The following is a 16,332-nucleotide window of genomic DNA, read 5'->3' on the forward strand; positions in this document are numbered from 1 at the left end:
CCTGGACCTAAAGGTTAACCTAACTAAAACCTACGTCATGAAAGTTGGCCAAAATCAGTATAGAATTGAAAGGATTAACCTTATTATTAGTAGATTCTTTTTCTTATTTGGGTCTTTTATTTGATGCTCTGTGTACATGGTCACAGCTGATTAAAGCCAAGAAATTACAGTTTGAGAAAGAAAAAAAAAAAAGCACTGCAACTAATTCCTTTTCTGCCAAACGGGGTGAAGTTGCTGAAAGAAATGGGTCTTTTTTTTATAAAGCAAAATGTATCTCGTAGTGTTGTATGGGGCAGGCGTCTGGAGATGTTTCAACTTGGAAAAGCTGCAACTAGTCGAAAATGCTAGTTTAGTAAACTAACTCTCAGTACCACAAATATTTTTCACCTATCTATGCCACGTGGAGATAGGTTTTCACTTTACAAAAGATCTTATCAAGCTCAGTCTAATTTTGCTATTTTACAGATTTTGGACACAGCCAGAGGCATCTTGACCAGCAAGATAGTCACCTACTGTTTATCGTTGGAGTACACTGAAAAAAATCCCTGGATTAAATCCACAAATAATTTCTGATGTACACTAGGCAGGAAGGATTTTTTAAACGATCCTGCCACCCTAGAAAGTATCAGCAGGGTAGAGCTGAAAGCGGTTAAATTGTTGGAGAAAGAAAGGTTATATAGGGAGCATATTTCATGAATTCCTGCTAATTAATGGAGGTATCCAATTTTATTTGAGAAAATTATATAATGCACAGATATGTTTTAATCAATTAAGTTGTAATTTGTATCTTTTCCAACAGTGAATGATTGGTCTATTACACTTTTCAGGCATCCATGAGCGAATGCTTCGGAACAATCCTCATTGTACTCGTTTGTAAAATGTATGAGATTTCAAGGAAGAATGCCACCCATTCTGCAAATGCGCACTTTTACACAACATAAGAGAATAACATCTCACCAAACGACATTGTTTTGATTCAGCTAGTTATGGGCAAAATTGACCTGTCTGTTTTATTTGTTTAACTCTTATTTTTTAACATGATAACCTTGTGGAATACATTAATTTAGATGAGATTTCAGTATGTATTTTTTCTTTTAATTCTTATTTTTGTGTAATATGAAATGTAATTAGTATTGTTGTGCATTTACAGTTTTGGTGGTGTAACTGAATAAAACTGTTTTGACTGAGTTGTTCGCCTCGTGTCCTAAGACCACAGTACTACTGGGCTCTAAACTGGATAACCAAGTACTCCTCTCCAGCATTTGGCTCTCTCTGAGTAACAAGACAGCGAAGTCCAAAGCTTACTCAAGGACATGAGGTGGGCTACACATTCAGAACACAGTTTACACTGTCATGCCAGCTAATAAGATCAATGTTCATAGCATGCCTTGCTTTTTAAAACTAAAGTACTTTAATACACAAAAGAAAATTATATTACACATAAAACTAAGATATACAGTAAACGCCAGAAGTCTCTCCAGCCCTAAGGGCCAAAGTTCTAACCCCAGTTTATAGCACCTAGAAAACACTTAGCAATGCATTATACAAACCACGTTGAATAGGGTTATTCTTTTAAGCTAAAGCAATGGTATCAAAACTAACTTTGCAATGATGTGGGTTTATCAGTTGATATAAAGTCAAATGTTCCTGGTCTGCCAACTGTACCACCATCCAAAGCAACAGAGATGCCCACTCTTCCTTGGTGAGGCCACCACTCTGGTCGTGTCAGGTTAGGTGCCTGATGTCTTGGCATGGTTAATGAAGTCCCACTAATCTATTAGTCACTGGGCTAGCTGTAGGAGGGTAGTGTCTACTCAGGGTGCCAGTCCACCCAGGTACCCTAAGATAACACAAAGAAGAGGGGTGGAGCCTGTGCCACAGAGCTCACTGGTAGAGGTTTAGAGTTTCCAAATAGGAAAACACCCACTTTGGTTCTCCATCTCAGCTTAGTTTTATAAATTACACGTTTTAGGCAGACATCACTTTTAGCAAATATATTTTACGTACGTATTTTATGCTTGCACAATAATATTCTGAGAAGACACTTATAAGTTGCTTGTTTTCAGAAAGACTTTCTCACTATGTAATTTGTTCACAGCTAGGAACACAGAACAAGATATCCTATTGCTTGCGTTGCCCGTTAGGAGATGAGCTTCTAACATCTAAACATGTTACTGCATCAAAGCTGTGCCTCTAGCACAGTATGGTTTTGATTGAATAACGATGCGCTGCCCTACAGGGGTCAAAGGAACACTCCAGTGACAACTGTCCTAGAATGAAACCTGTGTTTTACATGCATCTCTGCTGACGCTAATCTTCAATCTTGCAGAGAAGGATTACCAACTTCACTCTAGACCGGCTCTCTGGCTCAACTCTCCAGGTATGGGGGTCGTAGGCTATCCTCCTAGTTCAGGCAGAGGGTACACCCAGTATGCTCTCACAGTGTAGGTAGTAATAGGTAGGAAGATACTGATCTAAGAGTACCATGGTTGGACTGTTTATTCTTTTCATCATGTTGGTACTGCTGGTTACAATGTTTCACCTGCCTAATAATTAAAAATCATTCTCTCTATGCAAGAATACAATTATTTCAATAAACGTTTGAAAACCGTTACTCGAATCTTTCTTATGTTTACCCTGGGCAGGTACGAGTAAAACAACAAAAGGGCAAGATCTGTTTCCATGGCTTCTTTGGGAGTCCGAGTGTCATGTTCAAGGTTGCAGAAATTATCAGTTACCCTGGGAAGGTTGGGGGTTCAGGTGAGGCACTGTAACTAGCAGTTCCTGATGGTATAGTTCTCTCATCCTGAAGTTCTGTCACCCTAAAATGTAGTCCTACCTTTTAGCGGGAACCATATACCATGGTGCCACCAAGGTTTATAGGTCAGGTACTTATTTAACGTGTCTCGTGAGTAGTTGTGTGTGCCCAATGTTCCTAATCACCTTAAAATGGAGATGCCTGTGGTGTTAGGGATTATTGTTCCTCAGCTTTATAGGAAGTACTTATATGTGCCTGAAGGTTTTTCAAGCTTGAACATTTTAGAGGATACCACACTATAGTTTTTTTCCTCTCTGGGGCAGATTTATGAGCCCCTTACGCCTCATTAGCATCATTTTTTTGATGGTAATGTGGCCCAACAATGTCAAAATCGGTGCCCAAAATTGCGCCACTTTGTGCTACATTATCCTGCACCAGGCATAATGTATGCAAAGGGGGTGTTTACCCCATTAGGGGGACCTAAAAACGAGCGGCCAATCTCCCTTTTCCTATTACCAGCGAAGGTACCTAGAGCAGAACAAACTACTCGACGCCTCCCAATCCAGCTTCTGGAGCAATCACAGCACCAAAACATCCCTGATGGCAGCCAATGACATCCGAACCCTCCCTTTTTTTTTTTTTTTTTACCTATTTTTTATAAAGTTTCATCATAGTGACAAGTGTAAAGCAACTGCAATAGCATTAGTGTAGCATACATACAAGGGGTATATTGAAAATGTCACTTACCCAGTGTACATCTGTACGTGGCATTAGTCGCTGCAGATTCACATGTTGAGCACAGTCCGCTGCCTGGTGTTGGGCTCGGAGTATTACAAGTTGTTTTTCTTCGAAGAAGTCTTTTTTTTTGGGTCACAGGACCGAAGGACTCCTCCCTCTTCGGCTCCATTGCGCATGGGCGTCGACTCCATCTTAGATTGTTTTCCCCGCAGAGGGTGAGGCTGGAGTTGTTTGCTATAAATAGTGCCCATGCAATGGAGTGAATACGTATGTACATAAAAAGTTTATAATAATTATTTACAAATGTACAAATGTTTAAGATTTAAGATTTACTTCTAAACGGCTACAGGCTTCCCGGGGAGGCGGGAGGGCACATGTGAATCTGCAGCGACTAATGCCACGAACAGATGTACACTGGGTAAGTGACATTTTCAGTTCGATGGCATATGTTGCTGCAGATACACATGTTGAGCATAGACTATAAAGCAGTTACCTCCCCTAAAAGCGGTGGTTTAGCCTGTACGAGTTGAAGTAGTTTGGAATAATGTTCTTAGTACAGCTTGGCCCACTGTAGCTTGTTGTGCATTTAGTACATCTACACAGTAGTGTTTAGTAAATGTATGAGGCGTAGACCAGGTTGCAGCCTTACATATTTCGCTCATAGGAATGTTTCCTAGAAAGGCCATTGTAGCACCTTTCTTTCTGGTTGAGTGTGCCTTTGGTGTAATAGGCAATTCTCTCTTGGCTTTAAGATAGCATGTTTGAATACATCTGACTATCCATCTAGCAATGCCTTGTTTAGAGATTGGATTTCCTATGTGTGGTTTTTGAAAAGCTATGAACAGTTGTTTTGTTTTCCTGATTATCTTTGTTCTGTCAATGTAGTACATTAGTGCTCTTTTGATGTCTAATGTATGTAGTGCCCTTTCAGCCACGGAATCTGGCTGTGGGAAGAACACTGGTAATTCTACTGTTTGATTTAAATGGAATGGTGAGATTACTTTTGGTAGAAATTTTGGATTTGTTCTTAGAACTATTTTATTTTTGTGTATTTGAATAAATGGTTCTTGTATGGTAAATGCCTGTATTTCACTTACTCTTCTGAGGGATGTGATTGCAATGAGAAATGCGACTTTCCACGTTAAATATTGCATTTCACAGGAATGCATGGGTTCAAAAGGTGGACCCATGAGTCTTGTTAAGACGATGTTAAGGTTCCATGAAGGAACTGGTGGTGTTCTTGGTGGTATAATTCTTTTTAGTCCTTCCATGAATGCTTTAATAACTGGTATTCTAAATAGAGACGATGAATGAGTAGTTTGTAGGTAAGCAGATATTGCTGCGAGGTGTATTTTTATAGATGAAAAAGCGAGGGTTGCTTTTTGCAAATGTAGTAAGTATCCCACTATGTCCTTTGTAGAGGAATGCAATGGTTGGATTTGATTGGTATGGCAGTAGCAAACAAATCTTTTCCACTTAGATGCATAGCAGTGTCTAGTGGAAGCTTTTCTAGCTTGTTTTATGACCTCCATACATTCTTGTGTGAGGTCTAAGTGTCCGAATTCTAGGATTTCAGGAGCCAAATTGCTAGATTCAATGATGCTGGGTTTGGATGCCTGATCTGTTGTTTGTGTTGTGTTAACAGATCTGGTCTGTTGGGTAGTTTGACATGCGGTACTAGTGAAAGGTGTAGTAGAGTTGTATACCAAGGTTGTCTTGCCCATGTGGGTGCTATCAGTATGAGTTTGAGTTGGTTTTGACTCAATTTGTTTACTAGATATGGAAGGAGAGGGAGAGGGGGAAAAGCGTATGCAAATATCCCTGACCAACTCATCCATAGAGCATTGCCTTGTGATTCGCGGTGTGGGTACCTGGATGCAAAGTTTTGGCATTTTGCGTTTTCTTTTGTTGCAAACAAATCTATCTGGGGTGTTCCCCAAATTTGAAAGTAATTGTTCAGAACTTGGGGGTGAATTTCCCATTCGTGGACTTGTTGGTGATCTCGCGAAAGGTTGTCTGCTAGTTGGTTTTGGATCCCTGGAATAAATTGTGCTATTAGGCGAATGTGGTTGTGAATCGCCCACTGCCATATTTTTTGTGTTAGGAGACACAATTGTGTTGAGTGTGTTCCTCCTTGTTTGTTTAAATAATACATTGTTGTCATGTTGTCTGTTTTGACAAGAATGTATTTGTGTGTTATTATGGGTTGGAAGGCTTTTAACGCTAGAAATACTGCCAACAGTTCTAGGTAATTTATATGAAATTTTGTTTGGTGTACGTCCCATTGTCCTTGAATGCTGTGGTGATTGAGGTGTGCTCCCCACCCTGTCATGGAAGCATCTGTTGTTATAACGTATTGAGGCACTGGGTCCTGAAATGTCTGCCCTTTGTTTAAATTGTTGCTGTTCCACCATAGAAGCGAGAGGTATGTTTGGCGGTCTACCAACACCAGATCTAGAAGTTGACCCTGTGCTTGTGACCATTGTGATGCTAGGCACTGTTGTAAGGGTCGCATGTGTAGTCTTGCGTTTGGGACAATGGCTATGCATGATGACATCATGCCAAGAAGTTTTAGCACAAATTTTGCTTGTATCTTTTGGTTTGGAAACATAGCACTTATTGCCTTGTGGAATGCTTGAACTCTTTGTGGACTTGGAGTGGCAATTCCTTTTGATGTGTTGATGGTTGCCCCTAGATATTGTTGTGCCAATCATCTAGGTAAGGAAACACATGTATTTGTTGTCTCCTGATATGTGCTGCTACTACTGCTAGACATTTTGTGAATACTCTTGGTGCAGTTGTTATTCCGAATGGCAACACCTTGAATTGGTAATGTATTCCTTTGAATACGAACCTTAGGTACTTTCTGTGAGAAGGATGTATCGGTATACGAAAGTACGCATCTTTTAGGTCTAATGTGGTCATGTAATCTTGCTGTTTGAGCAGTGGAATGATGTCTTGTAGTGTGACCATGTGAAAGTGGTCCGATATGATGTAGGTATTTAGTGTCCTGAGATCTAATATTGGTCTTAATGTTTTGTCTTTTTTTGGAATTAGAAAGTACAGGGAGTAAACTCCTGTGTTTTTTTGTTGTACTGGTACTAATTCTATTGCATCCTTTTGCAGTAGTGCTTGAACTTCTAGTCCTAAAAGTTCTAAATGTTGTAGTGACATTTTGCGTGTTTTTGGAGGGATGTTTGGTGGGAATTTGTGGAATTCTATGCAATAGCCATGTTGGATTATTGCTAGTACCCAATTGTCTGTTGTAATCTGCTGCCAAGATTGGTAGAATTGGCTTAGTCTTCCCCCCACTGGTGTTGAGTGAAGGGGTTGTGTGACTTGAAAGTCACTGTTTAGGTGGAGGTGTTTTTGGAGTTTGGAATTTTCCCCTACTCCTTGGGAATTGACCCCCTCTATATCCCCTGAAACCTCCCCTTTGGAATGAACCCTGATAGGGTGTGGTTCTTGTTTGTTGGCTGGTGGTGTCTGTGGGTTGGCCACAAAACCCCCCTCTAAATGGAGTTTTTCTAAAAGAGCCTCTGCTCTGCGGGGAGTAGAATGCGCCCATGGCTTTGGCCGTGTCTGTGTCCTTTTTAAGTTTTTCAATGGCTGTGTCCACTTCAAGGCCAAAAAGTTGTTTCTCGTTGAAGGGCATATTAAGGACAGCCTGCTGGATTTCAGGTTTGAACCCTGAAGTGCGGAGCCATGCGTGTCTCCTTATGGTGACAGCAGTGTTGACTGTTCTTGCTGCAGTATCGGCTGCGTCCATTGAAGAGCGGATTTGATTGTTCGAGATCGTTTGTCCCTCTTCAACTATTTGCTGCGCCCTTTTTTGGTATTCCTGGGGAAGATGGTCTATGAGAAGTTGCATCTCATCCCAGTGTGCGCGGTCATATCGGGCTAGCAGCGCTTGAGAATTTGCGATGCGCCATTGGTTGGCTGCCTGTGATGCGACTCTTTTTCCTGCCGCATCAAATTTTCGGCTTTCTTTGTCCGGAGGTGGGGCGTCGCCAGATGTATGGGAATTTGCTCTTTTGCGAGCTGCCCCTACTACTACGGAGTCAGGTGGTAACTGCGAAGTAATAAACACTGGGTCTGTGGGTGGTGGTTTATATTTCTTATCCACCCTTGGGGTGATGGCTCTTGATTTTACGGGCTCTTCAAAAATTTGTTTTGCGTGCCGTAACATCCCTGGTAGCATTGGGAGACATTGATATTGGCTATGTGTAGCCGAGAGGGTGTTAAATAAAAAATCATCCTTTATAGGATCGGAATGCAGTTGGACATTGTGGAATTCTGCTGCCCTAGCCACCAGTTGCGAGTATGAGGTACTGTCCTCTGGCGGTGACGGCTTTGTGGGGTATGAATCGGGATTATTGTCCGGCACTGGGGTGTCGTATAAGTCCCAAGCGTCTTGATCCTGATTATCTTGACTTATAGTAGTTTGCGCTGGTGAGTGCATTTGTGGCGGAGTTTGTGCCGGCGATGCCTGTTGTGGTGGAGAGGGCGGAGGCGTGACTTTTTTTAACCACTTTGGCTTGTGGTTGTGCGTCATCCTTGAGAAATCCGATCCTTCTTTTTCTCATTATTGGGGGAAGAGTTGATATCTTCCCTGTGTCTTGTTGGATGTACAGTCTCTTTTGTGCGTAGTCTGATTCTACACTTTGGAGCTCTTGTCCAAATCTGTGCATCTGGCCACTTATTCCTTGTTCCTCTGTGTAGGAAGGAGGTGTGGAATTTTTCGGCGCCGAGAGAGAATCTTTTTTCGGCTTCGGTACCGACTGAATTTTTGTGGCTTTCGGCAGTGTGTCTCGGTGCCGATGTTTTTCGGTGCCGGCATCTTGTTTTTGCTTCTCGGAGCTGCTATCTCGGCTCCGAGGTTGCTCCATTGCGGTCCCTCGACCGGAGTCGGGTGTCTTCGCTATGGGCGTGCCCTTTTTCGGCGCCTTTGACGGGTCGCCGGTTTTATGGGTCGAGCCATGGCCTGTTGGCAGTGGCGTCCCCTGGGCTTTTGTTTTTTCGATGGTCTTTATTTTCGACGTCTTACTCACTGTTTGTTGTTGTTGTTCGACGTCGGAGTCTCCGGATTCTGAGTCCGGAACCGAGAATGTTTCCTCTTCGTCGTCGAAACGTTGTTTTGTCGGCGTGGACGCCATTTGTAGACGCCTGGCTCTTCGGTCCCGGAGTGTTTTTCTGGACCGGAAGGCTCGACAGGCCTCACAGGTATCCTCCTTGTGCTCGGAGGACAAGCACAAGTTACAGACCAAGTGCTGATCTGTATAAGGATACTTACTGTGACATTTTGGGCAGAAACGGAACGGGGTCCGTTCCATCGGCTTCGACGTCACACGCGGTCGGGCCGACCAGGCCCCGATGGGGGATCGAAGCTACCCCAAAGTCTTCCGATGATCGGTGTCGATGTACCTAACTATCCCGATACCGAACGGAACAATACCGACGCTTTCTTCCGAGATTCTGACTAACTTTCCGAACCGAAACACGGAGCAAAAAGGAACACGTCCGAACCCGACAGCGGAAAAAAACAATCTAAGATGGAGTCGACGCCCATGCGCAATGGAGCCGAAGAGGGAGGAGTCCTTCGGTCCCGTGACCAAAAAAAAAAAGACTTCTTCGAAGAAAAACAACTTGTAATACTCCGAGCCCAACACCAGGCAGCGGACTGTGCTCAACATGTGTATCTGCAGCAACATATGCCATCGAACACTAATTTATCTCTACAACTGCATTACAGGATCATGGTGTCAATAAGAGTCCTTTGGTTCATGTCTTACAACAAAACATGAAAAAACTGTGTACTAACTAGTTATGCAGAGTTATCAACACAGAATAAATTGCTCCAACACTGGGCATTTGTTTAAATGATCTTGAATCTCCTACCTGCATGCAATATGCTGCTACATACACAGCGGAGTCAACACAGTTGGCGGTAAGACAGTATGTCTATCGGGAAACAACAGTGTGTATATGGAAGGGAACCATATATCTTACATGGGGTGGTTGGGAAGAGAAAATTAAGATCACGCCCAAGTTTTTTAAAGTCCATATCTAGGTGCCATTGCGTACCCATTGTCAACCAACTAGTCCTTTTTATGCATGGAGACCCTGCAATAGTGCTTCCCAGTCTCCTGCTATGGGGAGTAGGCGCGATCCACAAACCTCTTAGCGTCGCATTGCCACTGCTTCCACTCTACCACACTATCATCGCCGCAAACCAATGCTTGACATCTTGCAATAACCATGCCTTCCAGTACATGGCAATGAGTACATAGGCCATCAGTAGCGACAGGTCAATAAAATGATTTGGAGCTATTGCAGTCGGCGAGCATTTGAATAGCCCTAGTAACGAACCCTCTACCGTGCAGAAGCCTGGATGGACAATCGCCTTAACCAGTGCTTCAGAAACAGCATTCCACAAACCAGTGGCTGCTGGACAGTGGCGAAACGTGCATCATATCTGCTTCAGCTTGGTGGCAACATGGGCAATCAGTGGGGGATCCAAACATCTGTTTTGGGCATGAGATATGCTCAGTGTAAGGTGTTGTGCTGTACGTATTGAAATGTAGCATTTCTTGACAGCTTTCTAGGGTATAAAAGTGCTCCGTCCCACTTTCTGCGTAAGCATCTCTACCTATATCAATCTCCCAATTGGAGCGAGTTGCAGCTAATGGGTATTGTATGCCTGGGCTTGGCAAGTCACGTAATGAGCCTACAGTCTCTGTCCATGAGATACAGGGCATGTACAAGTCGATGCTGATCAGGTTCTGTGTCCGTGATGTGCCCCCACAAACTCCAGCTCCATTTTCCAGGACTTCCTGAGTGCGGGGACATTATTTTTCGTGTTTACTGGACATAGGCCACTAGCTATGTCCAGCTACATAATGGTAACTCTGAACCTGGGCATGTTTGTCAGAATCATACCCCAATACTGTTCCAAGTATTGAAAGTATGCTTCCTTGCACTCTGGGGCTCCTTAGGGGACCCCAGCATTGCTACCATTAGCCTTACAGGGATTTCCAGGCAGTCCAGCTGCTGCCACCCCTCGGACAGGTTTCTGACCTCCTGCTGCTTGACCAGATCAAGCCCAGGAAGGCAGAACAAAGTTATTTTGTTTGAGAGAGGGAGGTAACACCCTCTCCCATTGGAAATGGGTGTGACTGGCTTGGGAGGGGTAGCCTCCCCAAGCCACTGGTTTGCTTTGAAGGGCACATTTGGTGCCCTCTGTGCATAAACCAGCCGACACTGGTTCAGGGATCCTCAATCCCTACTCTGGCGTGAAACTGGACAGTGGAAAGGGGAGTGACCACTCCCTTGTCCATCACGACCCCAGGGGTGGTGCTCAGAGCTTCTCTAAAGGGACCCTGGATTCTGCCATCTTGATTCCACGGTTGGCCGGGAACTCTGGGAGCATCTAAGTGGCCAGGCAGGTGATGTCAGAGACACCCTCTGATGGGTAGTTCCCTGGTTAGGTGACCAAGCCCCCTCTTAGGGCTATTTAGGGTCTTCCTCTAGGATGGGTCCCCAGATTCGGCTTGCAAGACTCCAGCAGGACTCCTCTGGAACCTCCACTTCGACTTCTGGCTACTGGAACTGCGTTCAGACCCTCCAGAAACAGAAATTGCTGCAAACTTGGAAGACTTCTGCAACTTTGTTCTCCAGCTCCTGCCAGCTTTGCAACATTTCTCTGGCCGTGCATCCTCAGAGGACTGCAACTCTTCAGCCTGCACAAGGAGGAGGAATCTGCCTTGGAGTGAAGGCATCACTCCTCTACATCCGCAGGTACCTGGCTGCAAAAACGACTGGCTGAGTGGGTGTTCTCTCATCCTGAGTGGCGTGGATCCTGCATCACGGGAGGTGGTCTGGACTGGTCTCATTGGTCTTCTCTACCAGCTGTCGCACTTTGGTGGTGGTAAGCCCTTGCCACACCACGCAAGACAGTACCCCTGTGCACCGCGTCCCTTGCAGCTGCCAAGGCTTGTTCAACATGTAGCTCCAGATCCCAGCACACCCTCCTGCGACGCCTGGCCCTCTGCGTTTTCTTCCTGCGGAGTGGGCTTCTCTTCTGTAGTGCTGCGTGGGCTGCTTCAGCGACTTCTGTGTCCCTATCCTGTGGGACACCTGTGGGTGCTGCCTCTGCTCCTGTGGGTCTTCTGCGACATGGGGGTCCCCTGTGATTCCTCCTTACCCCCATGTAGAGTCCGTCTGGGCCTTGCTGGTCCCTGGCAGCACCTCTCTTCCTTCAACAGCGAATTTGCCTTTGCCAAGGCTTGTTGGTGGTAATCCTTCACAAGCTCCCATCTGCAATCCAGCTTTCAGCGTGGGACATCTTTTGCACCAGTCAGGAACTCTTCTCCGGCTCCAGGGCTGCAGTGCTGACCTGCCTTCCTTCCACATCAACGAACTCCTGCATGTACCTCTGGGTGGGTAGTACCTCCTACTCCTCCTGGACTCCACAGGTTTTCCTCTTCAGTAGTCCACCGCTGGTTTCTTGCAGTCTGGTCTGTTTATTTTTTATACTTTCCTCCTTTGGGGTAGTTTTGGGGAAATCCACTGTTTTACTCCTGAATTCTTGGTCGCTGCGGGTTACTGTATTACTTATCTGTGAGGTTTCCTAGTACTCCCAGCTCCCCTCTATACGATTTAGTTACTGAGGTGGAGGCCCCATGTTCACATTCCACTTTCTTAGTATATGGTTTGGGCTCCCACTAGCTCCAATATTGCTATTTCACAGTTTTCTAACATTTTATGAATCTTACTGTTTATTAGTGTATATATTTAGTGTAATTCCTTACTGTAGGAGGCTGCCCTGGTTTGTAGTGGATACTTACACCTTATACCAGGTCCAGTTATCCCTTATTAGTGAAGCAGTCGTGTTCCAGCAGCTAAGGCTGAGAGGTAGCTATAGCAGAGCAGCTTAGGCTGAACTAGGAGACATGCAAAGCTCATGCAATACCACTTATAGTTACACAGTACTTATACACAAGTAAAGACAATACTCAAGTGTTACCAAAAATAAAGGTATATATTTGGGTGACGGTACCAAAAATATCCTAGAGACAATACTCCTTCTGGAGGTAAGTATTATACACAATATTTACACTAGACACGAAAATTAGACAAGTAAATAGTCATAGAACAATGCAAACAATAGGAAATGCTATAGAATGCAATGGGAGAAAATAGGTCTAGGAGCAACACAAACCATATACTCAAAGTGGAATGCAAAACACAAATTCCCCCTTAAACAAGTGTAGTGTGTGCAGAATCGCTGGGAGAGTAAGAATACAGAAAAGGTAAGTAAATTACCGAACCCCAGAGCCTAGAAAAGCAGGAGTAAAGTACTGTAAGTTTCCTTAGGACACAATACACCTCGTGATTGGGATTTTGCAGCACCCAACCAAGTCTGCAAACAACAACTGCTGGATTCCTGGACCTGAAGACCTGCAATGGAAGGGGACCAAGTCCAGAAGTCGAAAGAAGTTCCAGGAAGGACAGGAGCCCCTGCCAACCCAGTAGAGGGTGCAAAAGAAGAGTCCACGGTTAGTCGAAGACTGCAGAAATGCACCCTAGGAAGGTGCCAGTGGGTTCCTGCGTGATGCAAAGGATGTCCCACGATATGAAGACGGTTGCAGACGGGATTTCGTGTTAGAAGTCGTTAACAAGCCTTAGTTACAACAAAAGTGCATTTAGCGTCCAAATGGCGCAGGATGGACCCAGGAGGGACCTGGGGGCCTCAACTATGTGAGGAGGAAGAGGGGGCTCTCAGCACTTTAGAGAGCCCTCAGGATGCCAGCCAGCACCCCTGTGCGTCCCAGGACACGGCGACAAAGGAGGTGAAAAACGCGGTTGATGCAGCACAACAAAGGAAGGTCCCACGCCACCAGAGAACAACTCAGCAAGTTGAGCATCGCAGGATGGAGTGCTGCGAACCTGGGCCAGGCTGTGCAAGAAGGAATTTTGCAAACAGGTCACAGAGGCCAATGGAAGTGAAGACGACGTAGAGGGGTACTGTCGCTCTCTGGGAAGCCACAGTCTTACCTCCTCCAAATTGCATCAGCAGGACCTCAGGACAGTCTACGTCGATAGAGTCCACTCTCTGTGTCCTTAGGAGCATGCTCGTCGCTGTGAGAGGAGTCCAAGGGTACTAGTCGTCGTCTTGGAAGGTGCCTGCTTGAGCAGGTGAGTTGTCCGTCTGGTGCAGGATGAAGACAGAGAGTCCCCACAGTGTGCACACCGTGGAAACTGTTGCAGTTGCTGACTTGGAGCCGAGGATGCAGAAGAAAAGTATCCCTTGTGGATACTTTGTTGCTGCTACAGCGGTTCCTGGAGCAGGCTGCGGTTGATCCGAGGTCGGGGGATGAAGTAGTAGTTGCAGAGGATTCCTGAAGGAAACTTGCAATCAGAATCTGAAGAGAACCCACAGAAGAGACCATAAATGGCCCTGAGAAGGGGGATTGGCTACATTATCAGGTAAGGACCTATCAGGAGGGGCCTCTGACGTCACCTGCTGGCACTGGCAAATCAGAGCCCTCCAGAGTGCCCCCACACCTTACAAAGCAAGATGGCTGAAGTCTGGGACACACTGGAGGAGCTCTGGGCACCACCCCTGGGGTGGTGATGGACAGGGGAGTGGTCACTCTCCTTTCCTTTGTCCAGTTTCGCGCCAGAGCAGGGGACAAGGGGTCCCTGAACCGGCGTAGACTGGTTTATGCAAGGAGGGCACCATTTGTGCCCTTCAAAGCATTCCCAGAGGCTGGGGGAGGCTACCCCTCCCCAGCCTGTAACACCTATTTCCAAAGGGTGGAGGTGTAACGCCCTGCTCTCAGAGGAAATGCTTTGTTCTGCCTTCCTGGGACTGGGCTGCCCAGACCCGAGGAGGGCTGAACCCTGTCTGAAAGGTGGCAGCAGCTATAGCTGCAGTGCAAGCCTCAGAGAGCTGGTTTGGCAGTACTGGGGTTCCAATGTGGAGCCCCCAGGATGCATGGAATTGGCTCCCCAATACCAGATTTGGAATGGGGGGACAATTCCATGAATTTAGACATGTTACATGGCCATATTCAGAGTTACCATTGTGAAGCTACATATAGGTATTGACCTATATGTAGTGCACGCGTGTGATGGCATCCCCGCACTCACAAATTCCCAGCAAATAGCCCTGAACTATGTGAGGGCACCTTTGCTAGTGCAAGGGTGTCCTCACACATAGTAACTTAGCATCTAACCTTCAGCAAGTGAAGGTTAGACATATAGGTGACTTATTAGTTACTTAAGTGCAGTGAAAATGGCTGAGAAATAACATGCGTTATTTCACACAGGCTGCAATGGCAGGCCTGTGTAAGGGTTTGTCTGAGCTCCCTATGGGTGGCAAAAGAAATGCTGCAGCCCATATGGATCTCCTGGAACCCCAATGCCCTGGGTACCTAGGTACCATATACTAGGGACATATAAGGGGGGGGGGGGGGGGTGGGGGGGGGGGCAGTGTGCCAATTGAAATTGGTAAATTAAGTCACTAGCCTACAGAGACATTTAAAAGCAGAGAGAGCATAAGCACTGAGGTTCTGATTAGCAGAGCCTCCGTGACACAGTGAGGCACTACACAGGCATACACATTAGGCCACAAACTATGAGCACTGGGGTCCTGGCTAACAGGATTCCAGTGAGGCAGGCAAAACACACTGATATATAGGTTTTTATCTATGAGCACTGGGGTCACGGCTAGCAGGATCTCAGTGACACAGTAAAAACACACTGACACACACTCACAAACAGGCCAAAAGTGAGGGTAACCATGCTAGAAAGAGGCTACTTTCCTACAGTCACAGAGTGTCGTCTACACAATGAAAACACCATGTTGCATCTTTTCATACATTGCACACCAACATGAACTATGAGCCACCCTAACACTGGTCATCTCCAAGCTTAGCACACCCGCATTCATTATACCCAAAATACAACTCATCCAAAATGCTACAAGCAAGGCTTCTTCTCTGGCTTCACCCAAGAGAAAGGATGACTCTGGTCTGCTCCTATAGCAAGGAGGGCAATGTTCAAGGCACCCTCCATTGTCCACAGTGCCTATACCTACAAGCATTAATTAAAGCAATACAAACCAAACAGAACACTGCGCTCCCGGCTTGCAGCACTCACCTTCAGACCACCTTACCACAAGAAATCCATAGGAGGCACTGCTTTCGGAGTACAAGCCAAGCTTTGGAATTCACTACTGTGAAAACATGACTATTTCCTACATAACTACACCACACACACATCACAGCAACAGAAAACAGTTGCACCCACGAGCACAATCCTCAGCCTACAACCCAGAAATTGCACACAACTGAACCAGCAAACTGGTTTTGATGTGCAATTAAGCGAACAGGGCTGACCCATGTTTCACCATGGCATTATATAGTTATGTACCTCTATATATATTACAGTTATGGCCCACAATATTACTAAAGCCATAACAATTGGCAACAAATTACAACCTATACTTCTGAAATCCACATAGGATATAACTGCTATGGGTGTTGTCCATCACCAGCACTGTACAGCCAAAAGAAACAGCCATCACCACATGGACAGGCATTGAGTATCCAAAGAGACCTGCCACCTATTGCTGGTTAATTTGGAGACCTTTAGTATAGTTCAACACTGCAGGTCGCAAAAATATATACAATTGGACTGCTTCTTTAAATCGCACAAAGACACTCAGCTACGGGTTGATGGAAAAAATGCCTATCCCAACAAATTGCTCCACTTCTTTCTTCCTCCAACCATACCCTCTCAAAACATCTCGGGAAATGGCCCTGAACTAT

This window comes from Pleurodeles waltl, chromosome 7 (assembly GCF_031143425.1).
Source record: "Pleurodeles waltl isolate 20211129_DDA chromosome 7, aPleWal1.hap1.20221129, whole genome shotgun sequence".
Lineage (NCBI taxonomy): Eukaryota > Metazoa > Chordata > Amphibia > Caudata > Salamandridae > Pleurodeles > Pleurodeles waltl.